This window comes from Manis javanica, chromosome 4 (assembly GCF_040802235.1).
Source record: "Manis javanica isolate MJ-LG chromosome 4, MJ_LKY, whole genome shotgun sequence".
In the NCBI taxonomy this organism is placed as follows: Eukaryota; Metazoa; Chordata; class Mammalia; order Pholidota; family Manidae; genus Manis; species Manis javanica.
Window position 1 is genome coordinate 126,020,133 of NC_133159.1, and position 25,424 is coordinate 126,045,556.

The 25,424-nt window shown below is 43.6% G+C and overlaps 1 pseudogene; it reads right to left on the reverse strand.

The window, feature by feature from the left end:
* LOC140848605 (uncharacterized) overlaps positions 1–25,424 on the reverse strand; it is a 312,197-nt pseudogene that overhangs the window by 50,273 nt on the left and 236,500 nt on the right.

The window sequence follows — 25,424 nt, forward strand, 5'->3', positions numbered from 1 at the left end:
GGTAGAATTCTCTTTCACAGGTCACTTAACAACCAGGCATCTCCTTATTAGGTTACCCAACAAACTGTGTTCTCTTTATGAGTTCACCTACCAACCGGGCCACTATGACAGAGACAACATAATAATCTAGCTTCTATTTTTCAGCTGCCTTAACAACCAGACTTCTCTCTCAGAGGTTAACTGACAACCAGGCTTCTCCCACAGATTTCACCTTAAAAACATACTTCTCTGTCAGAAATCACTTAACAGCCAAGCTTCTGTGTAAGTGCTCATATTACAAACTGGTTTCTCTCTCAGACATCACCAAACATCAGGACTCTCTGTCAGACGCCATCTAACAACAAGGCTGCCACTTACTACAGATCACGTTACAATCAGTCTTCCCTTTAAGAGGTCACCAAACAACCATGCTTCTCTGTCAGAGAGAACCTGATAACCAGGCTTCTCTCACAGCTCGCCTAACAAACAGGCATCTCTTTATTAGATCACCCAAAAACCAGTCTTCTCTTTTTGAGGTCACGTAACATTCAGGATTCTCTGTACGAGCGCCGTAACAAACAGGTCTTTCAATCACACATCACTTAACAAAACTTCTCTGTCAGAGGCCATCTAATGATAAGTCTTCCACTGATGACAGATCACCTACCAATCAGTCTTCCCTTTAAGCGGTGACATAAAAACCATGCTTCTCTCAGAGATAACCAGATAACCAGGCTTCTGTAATAGCACATAACAAACAGGTTTCTGCATATTGGATCACCCAACAGACAGGCTTCTCGTTCAGAGGTCACGTAAAAATCAGGTTTCTCTGTAAGAGCTCTGTCAGACATCACCTAACAAGACTTCTCTCTGAGAAGTCATCCAACGACAAGCCGTCCACTGATCACAGGACACCTAACAGTCAGTCTCTCCTAATTCAAGTGACCGAACAACCATGCTCCTCTGTCAGAGATAACCAGATGTCCCCTAACAATCAGTCTTCTCTGTCAGAGGTAACCTGCCAGTCTTTGCCTCGTTAAGGATCACATAACTACCAGGGTTCTCCATATTAGAGATCACCTGACAACCAGGCTTCTCTTTGTGAGGTCAGCAACCAACCAGTCTTCACTGTCACAGAGAATGTAACAACTTACCTTCTCTGTCAGAAGTCAACTAACCACCAGGCTTGTCTTTTGAGGTCACCAAACAACCAGTCTTCTCTTTATGACGTCGCATAACAATCAGGCCTCTCTGTAAGAGCTATGTAACAAACAGGATTCTCTGTCAGACATGACATAACAAGACTTCTCTGTCAGAGATCGTCTGACAACAAGCCTTCCACTGATGGCACAACACCTAAAAATCAGTGCTGAATTTAAGAGGTGACCTAACAAACGTTCTTCTCGGTCACAGATCACCTGATAACCAGGCTTCTCTAAGAGCATACCTAACAGACTTCTCCCTATGAGATCACCCCCCAACCAGTCTTGTATTTATCAGGTCACATTACAAGAAGGCCTCTCTATAAACACGCTTCACTGTAAGTCTCACTAGAGATCAGCAAAGAACCAGGCTTCTCTTCATGAGGTCACCTGCCAACCACTCTTCACTGTCACAGAGTACATAACCACCAAGCTTCATCATCAGAAGTCACCTAACAACCAGGCTTCTCTTTCAAAAATCACCTAACAACCAGGCTTCTCTGTCAGAGCTCTTGTAACAAACAGGCTTCTTCTTACGAGGTCACCCAACAACCAGGCTTCTCTTTATGAGGTCACATTACATCCAAGCGTCTCTGTAAGAGCTCCCATAATAACGCGCTTCTCCTTTTTAGAGATCACTTAACAACCGGTTTTCTCATTAGGAGGTCACCTAACAACAAGTATTCTCTGTCAGAAGACGTTTAGGTAGAATTCTCTTTCACAGGTCACTTAACAACCAGGCATCTCCTTCTTAGGTTACCCAACAAACTGTGTTCTCTTTATGAGTTCACCTACCAACCGGGCCACTATGACAGAGACAACATAATAATCTAGCTTCTATTTTTCAGCTGCCTTAAAAACCAGACTTCTCTCTCAGAGGTTAACTGACAACCAGGCTTCTCCCACAGATTTCACCTTAAAAACATACTTCTCTGTCAGAAATCACTTAACAGCCAAGCTTCTGTGTAAGTGCTCATATTACAAACTGGTTTCTCTCTCAGACATCACCAAACATCAGGACTCTCTGTCAGACGCCATCTAACAACAAGGCTGCCACTTACTACAGATCACGTTACAATCAGTCTTCCCTTTAAGAGGTGACCAAACAACCATGCTTCTCTGTCAGAGAGAACCTGATAACCAGGCTTCTCTCACAGCTCACCTAACAAACAGGCATCTCTTTATTAGATCACCCAAAAACCAGTCTTCTCTTTTTGAGGTCACGTAACATTCAGGATTCTCTGTACGAGCTCCGTAACAAACAGGTCTCTCAATCACACATCACTTAACAAAACTTCTCTGTCAGAGGCCATCTAATGATAAGTCTTCCACTGATGACAGATCACCTACCAATCAGTCTTCCCTTTAAGCGGTGACATAAAAACCATGCTTCTCTCAGAGATAACCAGATAACCAGGCTTCTGTAATAGCACATAACAAACAGGTTTCTGCATATTGGATCACCCAACAGACAGGCTTCTCGTTCAGAGGTCACGTAAAAATCAGGTTTCTCTGTAAGAGCTCTGTCAGACATCACCTAACAAGACTTCTCTCTGAGAAGTCATCCAACGACAAGCCGTCCACTGATCACAGGACACCTAACAGTCAGTCTCTCCTAATTCAAGTGACCGAACAACCATGCTCCTCTGTCAGAGATAACCAGGTGTCCCCTAACAATCAGTCTTCTCTGTCAGAGGTAACCTGCCAGGCTTTGCCTCATTAAGGATCACATAACTACCAGGGTTCTCCATATTAGAGATCACCTGACAACCAGGCTTCTCTTTGTGAGGTCAGCAACCAAACAGTCTTCACTGTCACAGAGAATGTAACAACTTACCTTCTCTGTCAGAAGCCAACTAACCACCAGGATTGTCTTTTGAGGTCACCAAACAACCAGTCTTCTCTTTATGACTTCGCATAACAATCAGGCCTCTCTGTAAGAGCTATGTAACAAACAGGATTCTCTGTCAGACATGACATAACAAGACTTCTCTGTCAGAGATCGTCTGACAACAAGCCTTCCACTGATGGCACAACACCTAACAATCAGTGCTGAATTTAAGAGGTGACCTAACAAACGTTCTTCTCGGTCACAGATCACCTGATAACCAGGCTTCTGTAAGAGCATGCCTAACAGACTTCTCCTTATGAGATCACCCCACAACCAGTCTTCTATTTATGAGGTCACATAACAACAAGGCCTCACTATAAACACGCTTCACTGTAAGTCTCACTAGAGATCAGCAAAGAACCAGGCTTATCTTCATGAGGTCACCTGCCAACCACTCTTCACTGTCAGAGAGTACATAACCACCAAGCTTCATCATCAGAAGTCACCTAACAACCAGGCTTCTCTTTCAAAAATCACCTAACAACCAGGCTTCTCTGTCAGAGCTCTAGTAACAAACAGGCTTCTTCTTAAGAGGTCACCCAACAACCAGGCTTCTCTTTATGAGGTCACATTACATCCAAGCGTCTCTGTAAGAGCTCCCATAATAACGCGCTTCTCCTTTTTAGAGATCACTTAACAACCGGTTTTCTCATTAGGAGGTCACCTAACAACAACAGAAGACGTTTAGGTAGAATTCTCTTTCACAGGTCACTTAACAACCAGGCATGTCCTTCTTAGGTTACCCAACAAACAAAGAGAAACAAAGAGAACAACAAACAAAGAGAAACAAAGAGAACCAACCGGGCCTCTATGACAGAGACAACATAATAATCTAGCTTCTATTTTACAGCTGCCTTAACAACCAGACTTCTCTCTCAGAGGTTGACTGACAACCAGGCTTCTCCCACAGATTTCACCTTAAAAACATACTTCTCTGTCAGAAATCACTTAACAGCCAAGCTTCTGTGTAAGTGCTCATATTACAAACTGGTTTCTCTCTCAGACATCACCAAACATCAGGACTCTCTGTCAGACGCCATCTAACAACAAGGCCTCCACTTACTACAGATCACGTTACAATCAGTCTTCCCTTTAAGAGGTGACCAAACAACCATGCTTCTCTGTCAGAGAGAACCTGATAACCAGGCTTCTCTCACAGCTCGCCTAACAAACAGGCATCTCTTTATTAGATCACCCAAAAACCAGTCTTCTCTTTTTGAGGTCACGTAACATTCAGGATTCTCTGTACGAGCTCCGTAACAAACAGGTCTCTCAATCACACATCACTTAACAAAACTTCTCTGTCAGAGGCCATCTAATGATAAGTCTTCCACTGATGACAGATCACCTACCAATCAGTCTTCCCTTTAAGCGGTGACATAAAAACCATGCTTCTCTCACAGATAACCAGATAACCACGCTTCTGTAATAGCACATAACAAACAGGTTTCTGCATATTGGATCACCCAACAGACAGGCTTCTCGTTCAGAGGTCACGTAAAAATCAGGTTTCTCTGTAAGAGCTCTGTCAGACATCACCTAACAAGACTTCTCTCTGAGAAGTCATCCAACGACAAGCCGTCCACTGATCACAGGACACCTAACAGTCAGTCTCTCCTAATTCAAGTGACCGAACAACCATGCTCCTCTGTCAGAGATAACCAGATGTCCCCTAACAAGCAGTCTTCTCTGTCAGAGGTAACCTGCCAGGCTTTGCCTCGTTAAGGATCACATAACTACCAGGGTTCTCCATATTAGAGATCACCTGACAACCAGGCTTCTCTTTGTGAGGTCAGCAACCAACCAGTCTTCACTGTCACAGAGAATGTAACAACTTACCTTCTCTGTCAGAAGTCAACTAACCACCAGGCTTGTCTTTTGAGGTCACCAAACAACCAGTCTTCTCTTTATGACGTCGCATAACAATCAGGCCTCTCTGTAAGAGCTATGTAACAAACAGGATTCTCTGTCAGACATGACATAACAAGACTTCTCTGTCAGAGATCGTCTGACAACAAGCCTTCCACTGATGGCACAACACCTAACAATCAGTGCTGAATTTAAGAGGTGACCTAACAAACGTTCTTCTAGGTCACAGATCACCTGATAACCAGGCTTCTGTAAGAGCATGCCTAACAGACTTCTCCTTATGAGATCACCCCACAACCAGTCTGGTAATTATGAGGTCACATAACAACAAGGCCTCTCTATAAACACGCTTCACTGTAAGTCTCACTAGAGATCAGCAAAGAACCAGGCTTCTCTTCATGAGGTCACCTGCCAACCACTCTTCACTGTCACAGAGTACATAACCACCAAGCTTCATCATCAGAAGTCACCTAACAACCAGGGTTATCTTTCAAAAATCACCTAACCACCAGGCTTCTCTGTCAGAGCTCTTGTAACAAACAGGCTTCTTCTTACGAGGTCACCCAACAACCAGGCTTCTCTTTATGAGGTCACATTACATCCAAGCGTCTCTGTAAGAGCTTCCATAGTAACGCGCTTCTCCTTTTTAGAGATCACTTAACAACCGGTTTTCTCTTTAGGAGGTCACCTAACAACAAGTACTCTCTGTCAGAAGACGTTTAGGTAGAATTCTCTTTCACAGGTCACTTAACAACCAGGCATCTCCTTATTAGGTTACCCAACAAACTGTGTTCTCTTTATGAGTTCACCTACCAACCGGGCCACTATGACAGAGACAACATAATAATCTAGCTTCTATTTTTCAGCTGCCTTAACAACCAGACTTCTCTCTCAGAGGTTAACTGACAACCAGGCTTCTCCCACAGATTTCACCTTAAAAACATACTTCTCTGTCAGAAATCACTTAACAGCCAAGCTTCTGTGTAAGTGCTCATATTACAAACTGGTTTCTCTCTCAGACATCACCAAACATCAGGACTCTCTGTCAGACGCCATCTAACAACAAGTCTGTCACTTACTACAGATCACATTACAATCGTCTTCCCTTTAAGAGGTCACCAAACAACCATGCTTCTCTGTCAGAGAGAACCTGATAACAAGGCTTCTCTCACAGCTCGCCTAACAAACAGGCATCTCTTTACTAGATCACCCAAAAACCAGTCTTCTCTTTTTGAGGTCACGTAACATTCAGGATTCTCTGTACGAGCGCCGTAACAAACAGGTCTCTCAATGACACATCACTTCACAAAACTTCTCTGTCAGAGGCCATCTAACAATATTTCTTCCACTGATAACAGATCACCTACCAATCAGTCTTCCCTTTAAGGGGTAACATAAAAACCATGCTTCTCTCAGAGATAACCAGATAACCAGTCTTCTGTAATAGCACATAACAAACAGGTTTCTCCATACTGGATCACCCAAGAGACAGGCTTCTCGTTCAGAGGTCACGTAAAAATCAGGTTTCTCTGTAAGAGCTCTGTCAGACATCACCTAACAAGACTTCTCTATGAGAAGTCATCCAACGACAAGCCGTCCACTGATCACAGGACACCTAACAGTCAGTCTCTCCTAATTCAAGTGACCGAACAACCATGCTCCTCTGTCAGAGATAACCAGATGTCCCCTAACAAGCAGTCTTCTCTGTCAGAGGTAACCTGCCAGGCTTTGCCTCGTTAAGGATCACATAACTACCAGGGTTCTCCATATTAGAGATCACCTGACAACCAGGCTTCTCTTTGTGAGGTCAGCAACCAACCAGTCTTCACTGTCACAGAGAATGTAACAACTTACCTTCTCTGTCAGAAGTCAACTAACCACCAGGCTTGTCTTTTGAGGTCACCAAACAACCAGTCTTCTCTTTATGACGTCGCATAACAATCAGGCCTCTCTGTAAGAGCTATGTAACAAACAGGATTCTCTGTCAGACATGACATAACAAGACTTCTCTGTCAGAGATCGTCTGACAACAAGCCTTCCACTGATGGCACAACACCTAACAATCAGTGCTGAATTTAAGAGGTGACCTAACAAACGTTCTTCTCGGTCACAGATCACCTGATAACCAGGCTTCTGTAAGAGCATGCCTAACAGACTTCTCCTTATGAGATCACCCCACAACCAGTCTTCTATTTATGAGGTCACATAACAACAAGGCCTCACTATAAACACGCTTCACTGTAAGTCTCACTAGAGATCAGCAAAGAACCAGGCTTATCTTCATGAGGTCACCTGCCAACCACTCTTCACTGTCAGAGAGTACATAACCACCAAGCTTCATCATCAGAAGTCACCTAACAACCAGGCTTCTCTTTCAAAAATCACCTAACAACCAGGCTTCTCTGTCAGAGCTCTAGTAACAAACAGGCTTCTTCTTAAGAGGTCACCCAACAACCAGGCTTCTCTTTATGAGGTCACATTACATCCAAGCGTCTCTGTAAGAGCTCCCATAATAACGCGCTTCTCCTTTTTAGAGATCACTTAACAACCGGTTTTCTCATTAGGAGGTCACCTAACAACAAGTATTCTCTGTCAGAAGACGTTTAGGTAGAATTCTCTTTCACAGGTCACTTAACAACCAGGCATGTCCTTCTTAGGTTACCCAACAAACAAAGAGAAACAAAGAGAACAACAAACAAAGAGAAACAAAGAGAACCAACCGGGCCTCTATGACAGAGACAACATAATAATGTAGCTTCTATTTTACAGCTGCCTTAACAACCAGACTTCTCTCTCAGAGGTTGACTGACAACCAGGCTTCTCCCACAGATTTCACCTTAAAAACATACTTCTCTGTCAGAAATCACTTAACAGCCAAGCTTCTGTGTAAGTGCTCATATTACAAACTGGTTTCTCTCTCAGACATCACCAAACATCAGGACTCTCTGTCAGACGCCATCTAACAACAAGGCTGCCACTTACTACAGATCACGTTACAATCAGTCTTCCCTTTAAGAGGTGACCAAACAACCATGCTTCTCTGTCAGAGAGAACCTGATAACCAGGCTTCTCTCACAGCTCGCCTAACAAACAGGCATCTCTTTATTAGATCACCCAAAAACCAGTCTTCTCTTTTTGAGGTCACGTAACATTCAGGATTCTCTGTACGAGCTCCGTAACAAACAGGTCTCTCAATCACACATCACTTAACAAAACTTCTCTGTCAGAGGCCATCTAATGATAAGTCTTCCACTGATGACAGATCACCTACCAATCAGTCTTCCCTTTAAGCGGTGACATAAAAACCATGCTTCTCTCAGAGATAACCAGATAACCACGCTTCTGTAATAGCCCATAACAAACAGGTTTCTGCATATTGGATCACCCAACAGACAGGCTTCTCGTTCAGAGGTCACGTAAAAATCAGGTTTCTCTGTAAGAGCTCTGTCAGACATCACCTAACAAGACTTCTCTCTGAGAAGTCATCCAACGACAAGCCGTCCACTGATCACAGGACACCTAACAGTCAGTCTCTCCTAATTCAAGTGACCGAACAACCATGCTCCTCTGTCAGAGATAACCAGATGTCCCCTAACAAGCAGTCTTCTCTGTCAGAGGTAACCTGCCAGGCTTTGCCTCGTTAAGGATCAAATAACTACCAGGGTTCTCCATATTAGAGATCACCTGACAACCAGGCTTCTCTTTGTGAGGTCAGCAACCAACCAGTCTTCACTGTCACAGAGAATGTAACAACTTACCTTCTCTGTCAGAAGTCAACTAACCACCAGGCTTGTCTTTTGAGGTCACCAAACAACCAGTCTTCTCTTTATGACGTCGCATAACAATCAGGCCTCTCTGTAAGAGCTATGTAACAAACAGGATTCTCTGTCAGACATGACATAACAAGACTTCTCTGTCAGAGATCGTCTGACAACAAGCCTTCCACTGATGGCACAACACCTAACAATCAGTGCTGAATTTAAGAGGTGACCTAACAAACGTTCTTCTCGGTCACAGATCACCTGGTAACCAGGCTTCTGTAAGAGCATGCCTAACAGACTTCTCCTTATGAGATCACCCCACAACCAGTCTTCTATTTATGAGGTCACATAACAAGGCCTCTCTATAAACACGCTTCACTGTAAGTCTCACTAGAGATCAGCAAAGAACCAGGCTTCTCTTCATGAGGTCACCTGCCAACCACTCTTCACTGTCACAGAGTACAAAGCCACCAAGCTTCATCATCAGAAGTCACCTAACAACCAGGCTTATCTTTCAAAAATCACCTAACAACCAGGCTTCTCTGTCAGAGCTCTTGTAACAAACAGGCTTCTTCTTACGAGGTCACCCAACAACCAGGCTTCTCTTTATGAGGTCACATTACATCCAAGCGTCTCTGTAAGAGCTCCCATAATAACGTGCTTCTCCTTTTTAGAGATCACTTAACAACCGGTTTTCTCATTAGGAGGTCACCTAACAACAAGTATTGTCTGTCAGAAGACTTTTAGGTAGAATTCTCTTTCACAGGTCACTTAACAACCAGGCATCTCCTTATTAGGTGACCCAACAAACTGTGTTCTCTTTATGAGTTCACCTACCAACCGGGCCACTATGACAGAGACAACATAATAATCAAGCTTCTATTTTTCAGCTGCATTAACAACCAGACTTCTCTCTCAGAGGTTAACTGACAACCAGGCTTCTCCCACAGATTTCACCTTAAAAACATACTTCTCTGTCAGAAATCACTTAACAGCCAAGATTCTGTGTATGTGCTCATATTACAAACTGGTTTCTCTCTCAGACATCACCAAACATCAGGACTCTCTGTCAGACGCCCTCTAACAAGAAGGCTGCCACTTACTACAGATCACGTTACAATCAGTCTCCCCTTTAAGAGGTCACCAAACAACCATGCTTCTCTGTCAGAGAGAACCTGAAAACCAGGCTTCTCTCACAGCTCGCCTAACAAACAGGCATCTCTTTATTAGATCACCCAAAAACCAGTCTTCTCTTTTTGAGGTCACGTAACATTCAGGATTCTCTGTACGAGCGCCGTAACAAACAGGTCTTTCAATCACACATCACTTAACAAAACTTCTCTGTCAGAGGCCATCTAATGATAAGTCTTCCACTGATGACAGATCACCTACCAATCAGTCTTCCCTTTAAGCGGTGACATAAAAACCATGCTTCTCTCAGAGATAACCAGATAACCAGGCTTCTGTAATAGCACATAACAAACAGGTTTCTGCATATTGGATCACCCAACAGACAGGCTTCTCGTTCAGAGGTCACGTAAAAATCAGGTTTCTCTGTAAGAGCTCTGTCAGACATCACCTAACAAGACTTCTCTCTGAGAAGTCATCCAACGACAAGCCGTCCACTGATCACAGGACACCTAACAGTCAGTCTCTCCTAATTCAAGTGACCGAACAACCATGCTCCTCTGTCAGAGATAACCAGATGTCCCCTAACAATCAGTCTTCTCTGTCAGAGGTAACCTGCCAGTCTTTGCCTCGTTAAGGATCACATAACTACCAGGGTTCTCCATATTAGAGATCACCTGACAACCAGGCTTCTCTTTGTGAGGTCAGCAACCAACCAGTCTTCACTGTCACAGAGAATGTAACAACTTACCTTCTCTGTCAGAAGTCAACTAACCACCAGGCTTGTCTTTTGAGGTCACCAAACAACCAGTCTTCTCTTTATGACGTCGCATAACAATCAGGCCTCTCTGTAAGAGCTATGTAACAAACAGGATTCTCTGTCAGACATGACATAACAAGACTTCTCTGTCAGAGATCGTCTGACAACAAGCCTTCCACTGATGGCACAACACCTAAAAATCAGTGCTGAATTTAAGAGGTGACCTAACAAACGTTCTTCTCGGTCACAGATCACCTGATAACCAGGCTTCTCTAAGAGCATACCTAACAGACTTCTCCCTATGAGATCACCCCCCAACCAGTCTTGTATTTATCAGGTCACATTACAAGAAGGCCTCTCTATAAACACGCTTCACTGTAAGTCTCACTAGAGATCAGCAAAGAACCAGGCTTCTCTTCATGAGGTCACCTGCCAACCACTCTTCACTGTCACAGAGTACATAACCACCAAGCTTCATCATCAGAAGTCACCTAACAACCAGGCTTCTCTTTCAAAAATCACCTAACAACCAGGCTTCTCTGTCAGAGCTCTTGTAACAAACAGGCTTCTTCTTACGAGGTCACCCAACAACCAGGCTTCTCTTTATGAGGTCACATTACATCCAAGCGTCTCTGTAAGAGCTCCCATAATAACGCGCTTCTCCTTTTTAGAGATCACTTAACAACCGGTTTTCTCATTAGGAGGTCACCTAACAACAAGTATTCTCTGTCAGAAGACGTTTAGGTAGAATTCTCTTTCACAGGTCACTTAACAACCAGGCATCTCCTTCTTAGGTTACCCAACAAACTGTGTTCTCTTTATGAGTTCACCTACCAACCGGGCCACTATGACAGAGACAACATAATAATCTAGCTTCTATTTTTCAGCTGCCTTAAAAACCAGACTTCTCTCTCAGAGGTTAACTGACAACCAGGCTTCTCCCACAGATTTCACCTTAAAAACATACTTCTCTGTCAGAAATCACTTAACAGCCAAGCTTCTGTGTAAGTGCTCATATTACAAACTGGTTTCTCTCTCAGACATCACCAAACATCAGGACTCTCTGTCAGACGCCATCTAACAACAAGGCTGCCACTTACTACAGATCACGTTACAATCAGTCTTCCCTTTAAGAGGTGACCAAACAACCATGCTTCTCTGTCAGAGAGAACCTGATAACCAGGCTTCTCTCACAGCTCGCCTAACAAACAGGCATCTCTTTATTAGATCACCCAAAAACCAGTCTTCTCTTTTTGAGGTCACGTAACATTCAGGATTCTCTGTACGAGCTCCGTAACAAACAGGTCTCTCAATCACACATCACTTAACAAAACTTCTCTGTCAGAGGCCATCTAATGATAAGTCTTCCACTGATGACAGATCACCTACCAATCAGTCTTCCCTTTAAGCGGTGACATAAAAACCATGCTTCTCTCAGAGATAACCAGATAACCAGGCTTCTGTAATAGCACATAACAAACAGGTTTCTGCATATTGGATCACCCAACAGACAGGCTTCTCGTTCAGAGGTCACGTAAAAATCAGGTTTCTCTGTAAGAGCTCTGTCAGACATCACCTAACAAGACTTCTCTCTGAGAAGTCATCCAACGACAAGCCGTCCACTGATCACAGGACACCTAACAGTCAGTCTCTCCTAATTCAAGTGACCGAACAACCATGCTCCTCTGTCAGAGATAACCAGGTGTCCCCTAACAATCAGTCTTCTCTGTCAGAGGTAACCTGCCAGGCTTTGCCTCATTAAGGATCACATAACTACCAGGGTTCTCCATATTAGAGATCACCTGACAACCAGGCTTCTCTTTGTGAGGTCAGCAACCAAACAGTCTTCACTGTCACAGAGAATGTAACAACTTACCTTCTCTGTCAGAAGTCAACTAACCACCAGGATTGTCTTTTGAGGTCACCAAACAACCAGTCTTCTCTTTATGACTTCGCATAACAATCAGGCCTCTCTGTAAGAGCTATGTAACAAACAGGATTCTCTGTCAGACATGACATAACAAGACTTCTCTGTCAGAGATCGTCTGACAACAAGCCTTCCACTGATGGCACAACACCTAACAATCAGTGCTGAATTTAAGAGGTGACCTAACAAACGTTCTTCTCGGTCACAGATCACCTGATAACCAGGCTTCTGTAAGAGCATGCCTAACAGACTTCTCCTTATGAGATCACCCCACAACCAGTCTTCTATTTATGAGGTCACATAACAACAAGGCCTCACTATAAACACGCTTCACTGTAAGTCTCACTAGAGATCAGCAAAGAACCAGGCTTATCTTCATGAGGTCACCTGCCAACCACTCTTCACTGTCAGAGAGTACATAACCACCAAGCTTCATCATCAGAAGTCACCTAACAACCAGGCTTCTCTTTCAAAAATCACCTAACAACCAGGCTTCTCTGTCAGAGCTCTAGTAACAAACAGGCTTCTTCTTACGAGGTCACCCAACAACCAGGCTTCTCTTTATGAGGTCACATTACATCCAAGCGTCTCTGTAAGAGCTCCCATAATAACGCGCTTCTCCTTTTTAGAGATCACTTAACAACCGGTTTTCTCATTAGGAGGTCACCTAACAACAACAGAAGACGTTTAGGTAGAATTCTCTTTCACAGGTCACTTAACAACCAGGCATGTCCTTCTTAGGTTACCCAACAAACAAAGAGAAACAAAGAGAACAACAAACAAAGAGAAACAAAGAGAACCAACCGGGCCTCTATGACAGAGACAACATAATAATCTAGCTTCTATTTTACAGCTGCCTTAACAACCAGACTTCTCTCTCAGAGGTTGACTGACAACCAGGCTTCTCCCACAGATTTCACCTTAAAAACATACTTCTCTGTCAGAAATCACTTAACAGCCAAGCTTCTGTGTAAGTGCTCATATTACAAACTGGTTTCTCTCTCAGACATCACCAAACATCAGGACTCTCTGTCAGACGCCATCTAACAACAAGGCCTCCACTTACTACAGATCACGTTACAATCAGTCTTCCCTTTAAGAGGTGACCAAACAACCATGCTTCTCTGTCAGAGAGAACCTGATAACCAGGCTTCTCTCACAGCTCGCCTAACAAACAGGCATCTCTTTATTAGATCACCCAAAAACCAGTCTTCTCTTTTTGAGGTCACGTAACATTCAGGATTCTCTGTACGAGCTCCGTAACAAACAGGTCTCTCAATCACACATCACTTAACAAAACTTCTCTGTCAGAGGCCATCTAATGATAAGTCTTCCACTGATGACAGATCACCTACCAATCAGTCTTCCCTTTAAGCGGTGACATAAAAACCATGCTTCTCTCACAGATAACCAGATAACCACGCTTCTGTAATAGCACATAACAAACAGGTTTCTGCATATTGGATCACCCAACAGACAGGCTTCTCGTTCAGAGGTCACGTAAAAATCAGGTTTCTCTGTAAGAGCTCTGTCAGACATCACCTAACAAGACTTCTCTCTGAGAAGTCATCCAACGACAAGCCGTCCACTGATCACAGGACACCTAACAGTCAGTCTCTCCTAATTCAAGTGACCGAACAACCATGCTCCTCTGTCAGAGATAACCAGATGTCCCCTAACAAGCAGTCTTCTCTGTCAGAGGTAACCTGCCAGGCTTTGCCTCGTTAAGGATCACATAACTACCAGGGTTCTCCATATTAGAGATCACCTGACAACCAGGCTTCTCTTTGTGAGGTCAGCAACCAACCAGTCTTCACTGTCACAGAGAATGTAACAACTTACCTTCTCTGTCAGAAGTCAACTAACCACCAGGCTTGTCTTTTGAGGTCACCAAACAACCAGTCTTCTCTTTATGACGTCGCATAACAATCAGGCCTCTCTGTAAGAGCTATGTAACAAACAGGATTCTCTGTCAGACATGACATAACAAGACTTCTCTGTCAGAGATCGTCTGACAACAAGCCTTCCACTGATGGCACAACACCTAACAATCAGTGCTGAATTTAAGAGGTGACCTAACAAACGTTCTTCTAGGTCACAGATCACCTGATAACCAGGCTTCTGTAAGAGCATGCCTAACAGACTTCTCCTTATGAGATCACCCCACAACCAGTCTGGTAATTATGAGGTCACATAACAACAAGGCCTCTCTATAAACACGCTTCACTGTAAGTCTCACTAGAGATCAGCAAAGAACCAGGCTTCTCTTCATGAGGTCACCTGCCAACCACTCTTCACTGTCACAGAGTACATAACCACCAAGCTTCATCATCAGAAGTCACCTAACAACCAGGGTTATCTTTCAAAAATCACCTAACCACCAGGCTTCTCTGTCAGAGCTCTTGTAACAAACAGGCTTCTTCTTACGAGGTCACCCAACAACCAGGCTTCTCTTTATGAGGTCACATTACATCCAAGCGTCTCTGTAAGAGCTTCCATAGTAACGCGCTTCTCCTTTTTAGAGATCACTTAACAACCGGTTTTCTCTTTAGGAGGTCACCTAACAACAAGTACTCTCTGTCAGAAGACGTTTAGGTAGAATTCTCTTTCACAGGTCACTTAACAACCAGGCATCTCCTTATTAGGTTACCCAACAAACTGTGTTCTCTTTATGAGTTCACCTACCAACCGGGCCACTATGACAGAGACAACATAATAATCTAGCTTCTATTTTTCAGCTGCCTTAACAACCAGACTTCTCTCTCAGAGGTTAACTGACAACCAGGCTTCTCCCACAGATTTCACCTTAAAAACATACTTCTCTGTCAGAAATCACTTAACAGCCAAGCTTCTGTGTAAGTGCTCATATTACAAACTGGTTTCTCTCTCAGACATCACCAAACATCAGGACTCTCTGTCAGACGCCATCTAACAACAAGTCTGTCACTTACTACAGATCACATTACAATCGTCTTCCCTTTAAGAGGTCACCAAACAACCATGCTTCTCTGTCAGAGAGAACCTGATAACAAGGCTTCTCTCACAGCTCGCCTAACAAACAGGCATCTCTTTACTAGATCACCCAAAAACCAGTCTTCTCTTTTTGAGGTCACGTAACATTCAGGATTCTCTGTACGAGCGCCGTAACAAACAGGTCTCTCAATGACACATCACTTCACAAAACTTCTCTGTCAGAGGCCATCTAACAATATTTCTTCCACTGATAACAGATCACCTACCAATCAGTCTTCCCTTTAAGGGGTAACATAAAAACCATGCTTCTCTCAGAGATAACCAGATAACCAGTCTTCTGTAATAGCACATAACAAACAGGTTTCTCCATACTGGATCACCCAAGAGACAGGCTTCTCGTTCAGAGGTCACGTAAAAATCAGGTTTCTCTGTAAGAGCTCTGTCAGACATCACCTAACAAGACTTCTCTATGAGAAGTCATCCAACGACAAGCCGTCCACTGATCACAGGACACCTAACAGTCAGTCTCTCCTAATTCAAGTGACCGAACAACCATGCTCCTCTGTCAGAGATAACCAGATGTCCCCTAACAAGCAGTCTTCTCTGTCAGAGGTAACCTGCCAGGCTTTGCCTCGTTAAGGATCACATAACTACCAGGGTTCTCCATATTAGAGATCACCTGACAACCAGGCTTCTCTTTGTGAGGTCAGCAACCAACCAGTCTTCACTGTCACAGAGAATGTAACAACTTACCTTCTCTGTCAGAAGTCAACTAACCACCAGGCTTGTCTTTTGAGGTCACCAAACAACCAGTCTTCTCTTTATGACGTCGCATAACAATCAGGCCTCTCTGTAAGAGCTATGTAACAAACAGGATTCTCTGTCAGACATGACATAACAAGACTTCTCTGTCAGAGATCGTCTGACAACAAGCCTTCCACTGATGGCACAACACCTAACAATCAGTGCTGAATTTAAGAGGTGACCTAACAAACGTTCTTCTCGGTCACAGATCACCTGATAACCAGGCTTCTGTAAGAGCATGCCTAACAGACTTCTCCTTATGAGATCACCCCACAACCAGTCTTCTATTTATGAGGTCACATAACAACAAGGCCTCACTATAAACACGCTTCACTGTAAGTCTCACTAGAGATCAGCAAAGAACCAGGCTTATCTTCATGAGGTCACCTGCCAACCACTCTTCACTGTCAGAGAGTACATAACCACCAAGCTTCATCATCAGAAGTCACCTAACAACCAGGCTTCTCTTTCAAAAATCACCTAACAACCAGGCTTCTCTGTCAGAGCTCTAGTAACAAACAGGCTTCTTCTTAAGAGGTCACCCAACAACCAGGCTTCTCTTTATGAGGTCACATTACATCCAAGCGTCTCTGTAAGAGCTCCCATAATAACGCGCTTCTCCTTTTTAGAGATCACTTAACAACCGGTTTTCTCATTAGGAGGTCACCTAACAACAAGTATTCTCTGTCAGAAGACGTTTAGGTAGAATTCTCTTTCACAGGTCACTTAACAACCAGGCATGTCCTTCTTAGGTTACCCAACAAACAAAGAGAAACAAAGAGAACAACAAACAAAGAGAAACAAAGAGAACCAACCGGGCCTCTATGACAGAGACAACATAATAATGTAGCTTCTATTTTACAGCTGCCTTAACAACCAGACTTCTCTCTCAGAGGTTGACTGACAACCAGGCTTCTCCCACAGATTTCACCTTAAAAACATACTTCTCTGTCAGAAATCACTTAACAGCCAAGCTTCTGTGTAAGTGCTCATATTACAAACTGGTTTCTCTCTCAGACATCACCAAACATCAGGACTCTCTGTCAGACGCCATCTAACAACAAGGCTGCCACTTACTACAGATCACGTTACAATCAGTCTTCCCTTTAAGAGGTGACCAAACAACCATGCTTCTCTGTCAGAGAGAACCTGATAACCAGGCTTCTCTCACAGCTCGCCTAACAAACAGGCATCTCTTTATTAGATCACCCAAAAACCAGTCTTCTCTTTTTGAGGTCACGTAACATTCAGGATTCTCTGTACGAGCTCCGTAACAAACAGGTCTCTCAATCACACATCACTTAACAAAACTTCTCTGTCAGAGGCCATCTAATGATAAGTCTTCCACTGATGACAGATCACCTACCAATCAGTCTTCCCTTTAAGCGGTGACATAAAAACCATGCTTCTCTCAGAGATAACCAGATAACCACGCTTCTGTAATAGCCCATAACAAACAGGTTTCTGCATATTGGATCACCCAACAGACAGGCTTCTCGTTCAGAGGTCACGTAAAAATCAGGTTTCTCTGTAAGAGCTCTGTCAGACATCACCTAACAAGACTTCTCTCTGAGAAGTCATCCAACGACAAGCCGTCCACTGATCACAGGACACCTAACAGTCAGTCTCTCCTAATTCAAGTGACCGAACAACCATGCTCCTCTGTCAGAGATAACCAGATGTCCCCTAACAAGCAGTCTTCTCTGTCAGAGGTAACCTGCCAGGCTTTGCCTCGTTAAGGATCAAATAACTACCAGGGTTCTCCATATTAGAGATCACCTGACAACCAGGCTTCTCTTTGTGAGGTCAGCAACCAACCAGTCTTCACTGTCACAGAGAATGTAACAACTTACCTTCTCTGTCAGAAGTCAACTAACCACCAGGCTTGTCTTTTGAGGTCACCAAACAACCAGTCTTCTCTTTATGACGTCGCATAACAATCAGGCCTCTCTGTAAGAGCTATGTAACAAACAGGATTCTCTGTCAGACATGACATAACAAGACTTCTCTGTCAGAGATCGTCTGACAACAAGCCTTCCACTGATGGCACAACACCTAACAATCAGTGCTGAATTTAAGAGGTGACCTAACAAACGTTCTTCTCGGTCACAGATCACCTGGTAACCAGGCTTCTGTAAGAGCATGCCTAACAGACTTCTCCTTATGAGATCACCCCACAACCAGTCTTCTATTTATGAGGTCACATAACAAGGCCTCTCTATAAACACGCTTCACTGTAAGTCTCACTAGAGATCAGCAAAGAACCAGGCTTCTCTTCATGAGGTCACCTGCCAACCACTCTTCACTGTCACAGAGTACAAAGCCACCAAGCTTCATCATCAGAAGTCACCTAACAACCAGGCTTATCTTTCAAAAATCACCTAACAACCAGGCTTCTCTGTCAGAGCTCTTGTAACAAACAGGCTTCTTCTTACGAGGTCACCCAACAACCAGGCTTCTCTTTATGAGGTCACATTACATCCAAGCGTCTCTGTAAGAGCTCCCATAATAACGTGCTTCTCCTTTTTAGAGATCACTTAACAACCGGTTTTCTCATTAGGAGGTCACCTAACAACAAGTATTGTCTGTCAGAAGACTTTTAGGTAGAATTCTCTTTCACAGGTCACTTAACAACCAGGCATCTCCTTATTAGGTGACCCAACAAACTGTGTTCTCTTTATGAGTTCACCTACCAACCGGGCCACTATGACAGAGACAACATAATAATCAAGCTTCTATTTTTCAGCTGCATTAACAACCAGACTTCTCTCTCAGAGGTTAACTGACAACCAGGCTTCTCCCACAGATTTCACCTTAAAAACATACTTCTCTGTCAGAAATCACTTAACAGCCAAGATTCTGTGTATGTGCTCATATTACAAACTGGTTTCTCTCTCAGACATCACCAAACATCAGGACTCTCTGTCAGACGCCCTCTAACAAGAAGGCTGCCACTTACTACAGATCACGTTACAATCAGTCTCCCCTTTAAGAGGTCACCAAACAACCATGCTTCTCTGTCAGAGAGAACCTGAAAACCAGGCTTCTCTCACAGCTCGCCTAACAAACAGGCATCTCTTTATTAGATCACCCAAAAACCAGTCTTCTCTTTTTGAGGTCACGTAACATTCAGGATTCTCTGTACGAGCGCCGTAACAAACAGGTCTTTCAATCACACATCACTTAACAAAACTTCTCTGTCAGAGGCCATCTAATGATAAGTCTTCCACTGATGACAGATCACCTACCAATCAGTCTTCCCTTTAAGCGGTGACATAAAAACCATGCTTCTCTCAGAGATAACCAGATAACCAGGCTTCTGTAATAGCACATAACAAACAGGTTTCTGCATATTGGATCACCCAACAGACAGGCTTCTCGTTCAGAGGTCACGTAAAAATCAGGTTTCTCTGTAAGAGCTCTGTCAGACATCACCTAACAAGACTTCTCTCTGAGAAGTCATCCAACGACAAGCCGTCCACTGATCACAGGACACCTAACAGTCAGTCTCTCCTAATTCAAGTGACCGAACAACCATGCTCCTCTGTCAGAGATAACCAGATGTCCCCTAACAATCAGTCTTCTCTGTCAGAGGTAACCTGCCAGTCTTTGCCTCGTTAAGGATCACATAACTACCAGGGTTCTCCATATTAGAGATCACCTGACAACCAGGCTTCTCTTTGTGAGGTCAGCAACCAACCAGTCTTCACTGTCACAGAGAATGTAACAACTTACCTTCTCTGTCAGAAGTCAACTAACCACCAGGCTTGTCTTTTGAGGTCACCAAACAACCAGTCTTCTCTTTATGACGTCGCATAACAATCAGGCCTCTCTGTAAGAGCTATGTAACAAACAGGATTCTCTGTCAGACATGACATAACAAGACTTCTCTGTCAGAGATCGTCTGACAACAAGCCTTCCACTGATGGCACAACACCTAAAAATCAGTGCTGAATTTAAGAGGTGACCTAACAAACGTTCTTCTCGGTCACAGATCACCTGATAACCAGGCTTCTCTAAGAGCATACCTAACAGACTTCTCCCTATGAGATCACCTCCCAACCAGTCTTGTATTTATCAGGTCACATTACAAGAAGGCCTCTCTATAAACACGCTTCACTGTAAGTCTCACTAGAGATCAGCAAAGAACCAGGCTTCTCTTCATGAGGTCACCTGCCAACCACTCTTCACTGTCACAGAGTACATAACCACCAAGCTTCATCATCAGAAGTCACCTAACAACCAGGCTTCTCTTTCAAAAATCACCTAACAACCAGGCTTCTCTGTCAGAGCTCTTGTAACAAACAGGCTTCTTCTTACGAGGTCACCCAACAACCAGGCTTCTCTTTATGAGGTCACATTACATCCAAGCGTCTCTGTAAGAGCTCCCATAATAACGCGCTTCTCCTTTTTAGAGATCACTTAACAACCGGTTTTCTCATTAGGAGGTCACCTAACAACAAGTATTCTCTGTCAGAAGACGTTTAGGTAGAATTCTCTTTCACAGGTCACTTAACAACCAGGCATCTCCTTCTTAGGTTACCCAACAAACTGTGTTCTCTTTATGAGTTCACCTACCAACCGGGCCACTATGACAGAGACAACATAATAATCTAGCTTCTATTTTTCAGCTGCCTTAAAAACCAGACTTCTCTCTCAGAGGTTAACTGACAACCAGGCTTCTCCCACAGATTTCACCTTAAAAACATACTTCTCTGTCAGAAATCACTTAACAGCCAAGCTTCTGTGTAAGTGCTCATATTACAAACTGGTTTCTCTCTCAGACATCACCAAACATCAGGACTCTCTGTCAGACGCCATCTAACAACAAGGCTGCCACTTACTACAGATCACGTTACAATCAGTCTTCCCTTTAAGAGGTGACCAAACAACCATGCTTCTCTGTCAGAGAGAACCTGATAACCAGGCTTCTCTCACAGCTCACCTAACAAACAGGCATCTCTTTATTAGATCACCCAAAAACCAGTCTTCTCTTTTTGAGGTCACGTAACATTCAGGATTCTCTGTACGAGCTCCGTAACAAACAGGTCTCTCAATCACACATCACTTAACAAAACTTCTCTGTCAGAGGCCATCTAATGATAAGTCTTCCACTGATGACAGATCACCTACCAATCAGTCTTCCCTTTAAGCGGTGACATAAAAACCATGCTTCTCTCAGAGATAACCAGATAACCAGGCTTCTGTAATAGCACATAACAAACAGGTTTCTGCATATTGGATCACCCAACAGACAGGCTTCTCGTTCAGAGGTCACGTAAAAATCAGGTTTCTCTGTAAGAGCTCTGTCAGACATCACCTAACAAGACTTCTCTCTGAGAAGTCATCCAACGACAAGCCGTCCACTGATCACAGGACACCTAACAGTCAGTCTCTCCTAATTCAAGTGACCGAACAACCATGCTCCTCTGTCAGAGATAACCAGGTGTCCCCTAACAATCAGTCTTCTCTGTCAGAGGTAACCTGCCAGGCTTTGCCTCATTAAGGATCACATAACTACCAGGGTTCTCCATATTAGAGATCACCTGACAACCAGGCTTCTCTTTGTGAGGTCAGCAACCAAACAGTCTTCACTGTCACAGAGAATGTAACAACTTACCTTCTCTGTCAGAAGCCAACTAACCACCAGGATTGTCTTTTGAGGTCACCAAACAACCAGTCTTCTCTTTATGACTTCGCATAACAATCAGGCCTCTCTGTAAGAGCTATGTAACAAACAGGATTCTCTGTCAGACATGACATAACAAGACTTCTCTGTCAGAGATCGTCTGACAACAAGCCTTCCACTGATGGCACAACACCTAACAATCAGTGCTGAATTTAAGAGGTGACCTAACAAACGTTCTTCTCGGTCACAGATCACCTGATAACCAGGCTTCTGTAAGAGCATGCCTAACAGACTTCTCCTTATGAGATCACCCCACAACCAGTCTTCTATTTATGAGGTCACATAACAACAAGGCCTCACTATAAACACGCTTCACTGTAAGTCTCACTAGAGATCAGCAAAGAACCAGGCTTATCTTCATGAGGTCACCTGCCAACCACTCTTCACTGTCAGAGAGTACATAACCACCAAGCTTCATCATCAGAAGTCACCTAACAACCAGGCTTCTCTTTCAAAAATCACCTAACAACCAGGCTTCTCTGTCAGAGCTCTAGTAACAAACAGGCTTCTTCTTAAGAGGTCACCCAACAACCAGGCTTCTCTTTATGAGGTCACATTACATCCAAGCGTCTCTGTAAGAGCTCCCATAATAACGCGCTTCTCCTTTTTAGAGATCACTTAACAACCGGTTTTCTCATTAGGAGGTCACCTAACAACAACAGAAGACGTTTAGGTAGAATTCTCTTTCACAGGTCACTTAACAACCAGGCATGTCCTTCTTAGGTTACCCAACAAACAAAGAGAAACAAAGAGAACAACAAACAAAGAGAAACAAAGAGAACCAACCGGGCCTCTATGACAGAGACAACATAATAATCTAGCTTCTATTTTACAGCTGCCTTAACAACCAGACTTCTCTCTCAGAGGTTGACTGACAACCAGGCTTCTCCCACAGATTTCACCTTAAAAACATACTTCTCTGTCAGAAATCACTTAACAGCCAAGCTTCTGTGTAAGTGCTCATATTACAAACTGGTTTCTCTCTCAGACATCACCAAACATCAGGACTCTCTGTCAGACGCCATCTAACAACAAGGCCTCCACTTACTACAGATCACGTTACAATCAGTCTTCCCTTTAAGAGGTGACCAAACAACCATGCTTCTCTGTCAGAGAGAACCTGATAACCAGGCTTCTCTCACAGCTCGCCTAACAAACAGGCATCTCTTTATTAGATCACCCAAAAACCAGTCTTCTCTTTTTGAGGTCACGTAACATTCAGGATTCTCTGTACGAGCTCCGTAACAAACAGGTCTCTCAATCACACATCACTTAACAAAACTTCTCTGTCAGAGGCCATCTAATGATAAGTCTTCCACTGATGACAGATCACCTACCAATCAGTCTTCCCTTTAAGCGGTGACATAAAAACCATGCTTCTCTCACAGATAACCAGATAACCACGCTTCTGTAATAGCACATAACAAACAGGTTTCTGCATATTGGATCACCCAACAGACAGGCTTCTCGTTCAGAGGTCACGTAAAAATCAGGTTTCTCTGTAAGAGCTCTGTCAGACATCACCTAACAAGACTTCTCTCTGAGAAGTCATCCAACGACAAGCCGTCCACTGATCACAGGACACCTAACAGTCAGTCTCTCCTAATTCAAGTGACCGAACAACCATGCTCCTCTGTCAGAGATAACCAGATGTCCCCTAACAAGCAGTCTTCTCTGTCAGAGGTAACCTGCCAGGCTTTGCCTCGTTAAGGATCACATAACTACCAGGGTTCTCCATATTAGAGATCACCTGACAACCAGGCTTCTCTTTGTGAGGTCAGCAACCAACCAGTCTTCACTGTCACAGAGAATGTAACAACTTACCTTCTCTGTCAGAAGTCAACTAACCACCAGGCTTGTCTTTTGAGGTCACCAAACAACCAGTCTTCTCTTTATGACGTCGCATAACAATCAGGCCTCTCTGTAAGAGCTATGTAACAAACAGGATTCTCTGTCAGACATGACATAACAAGACTTCTCTGTCAGAGATCGTCTGACAACAAGCCTTCCACTGATGGCACAACACCTAACAATCAGTGCTGAATTTAAGAGGTGACCTAACAAACGTTCTTCTAGGTCACAGATCACCTGATAACCAGGCTTCTGTAAGAGCATGCCTAACAGACTTCTCCTTATGAGATCACCCCACAACCAGTCTGGTAATTATGAGGTCACATAACAACAAGGCCTCTCTATAAACACGCTTCACTGTAAGTCTCACTAGAGATCAGCAAAGAACCAGGCTTCTCTTCATGAGGTCACCTGCCAACCACTCTTCACTGTCACAGAGTACATAACCACCAAGCTTCATCATCAGAAGTCACCTAACAACCAGGGTTATCTTTCAAAAATCACCTAACCACCAGGCTTCTCTGTCAGAGCTCTTGTAACAAACAGGCTTCTTCTTACGAGGTCACCCAACAACCAGGCTTCTCTTTATGAGGTCACATTACATCCAAGCGTCTCTGTAAGAGCTTCCATAGTAACGCGCTTCTCCTTTTTAGAGATCACTTAACAACCGGTTTTCTCTTTAGGAGGTCACCTAACAACAAGTACTCTCTGTCAGAAGACGTTTAGGTAGAATTCTCTTTCACAGGTCACTTAACAACCAGGCATCTCCTTATTAGGTTACCCAACAAACTGTGTTCTCTTTATGAGTTCACCTACCAACCGGGCCACTATGACAGAGACAACATAATAATCTAGCTTCTATTTTTCAGCTGCCTTAACAACCAGACTTCTCTCTCAGAGGTTAACTGACAACCAGGCTTCTCCCACAGATTTCACCTTAAAAACATACTTCTCTGTCAGAAATCACTTAACAGCCAAGCTTCTGTGTAAGTGCTCATATTACAAACTGGTTTCTCTCTCAGACATCACCAAACATCAGGACTCTCTGTCAGACGCCATCTAACAACAAGTCTGTCACTTACTACAGATCACATTACAATCGTCTTCCCTTTAAGAGGTCACCAAACAACCATGCTTCTCTGTCAGAGAGAACCTGATAACAAGGCTTCTCTCACAGCTCGCCTAACAAACAGGCATCTCTTTACTAGATCACCCAAAAACCAGTCTTCTCTTTTTGAGGTCACGTAACATTCAGGATTCTCTGTACGAGCGCCGTAACAAACAGGTCTCTCAATGACACATCACTTCACAAAACTTCTCTGTCAGAGGCCATCTAACAATATTTCTTCCACTGATAACAGATCACCTACCAATCAGTCTTCCCTTTAAGGGGTAACATAAAAACCATGCTTCTCTCAGAGATAACCAGATAACCAGTCTTCTGTAATAGCACATAACAAACAGGTTTCTCCATACTGGATCACCCAAGAGACAGGCTTCTCGTTCAGAGGTCACGTAAAAATCAGGTTTCTCTGTAAGAGCTCTGTCAGACATCACCTAACAAGACTTCTCTATGAGAAGTCATCCAAC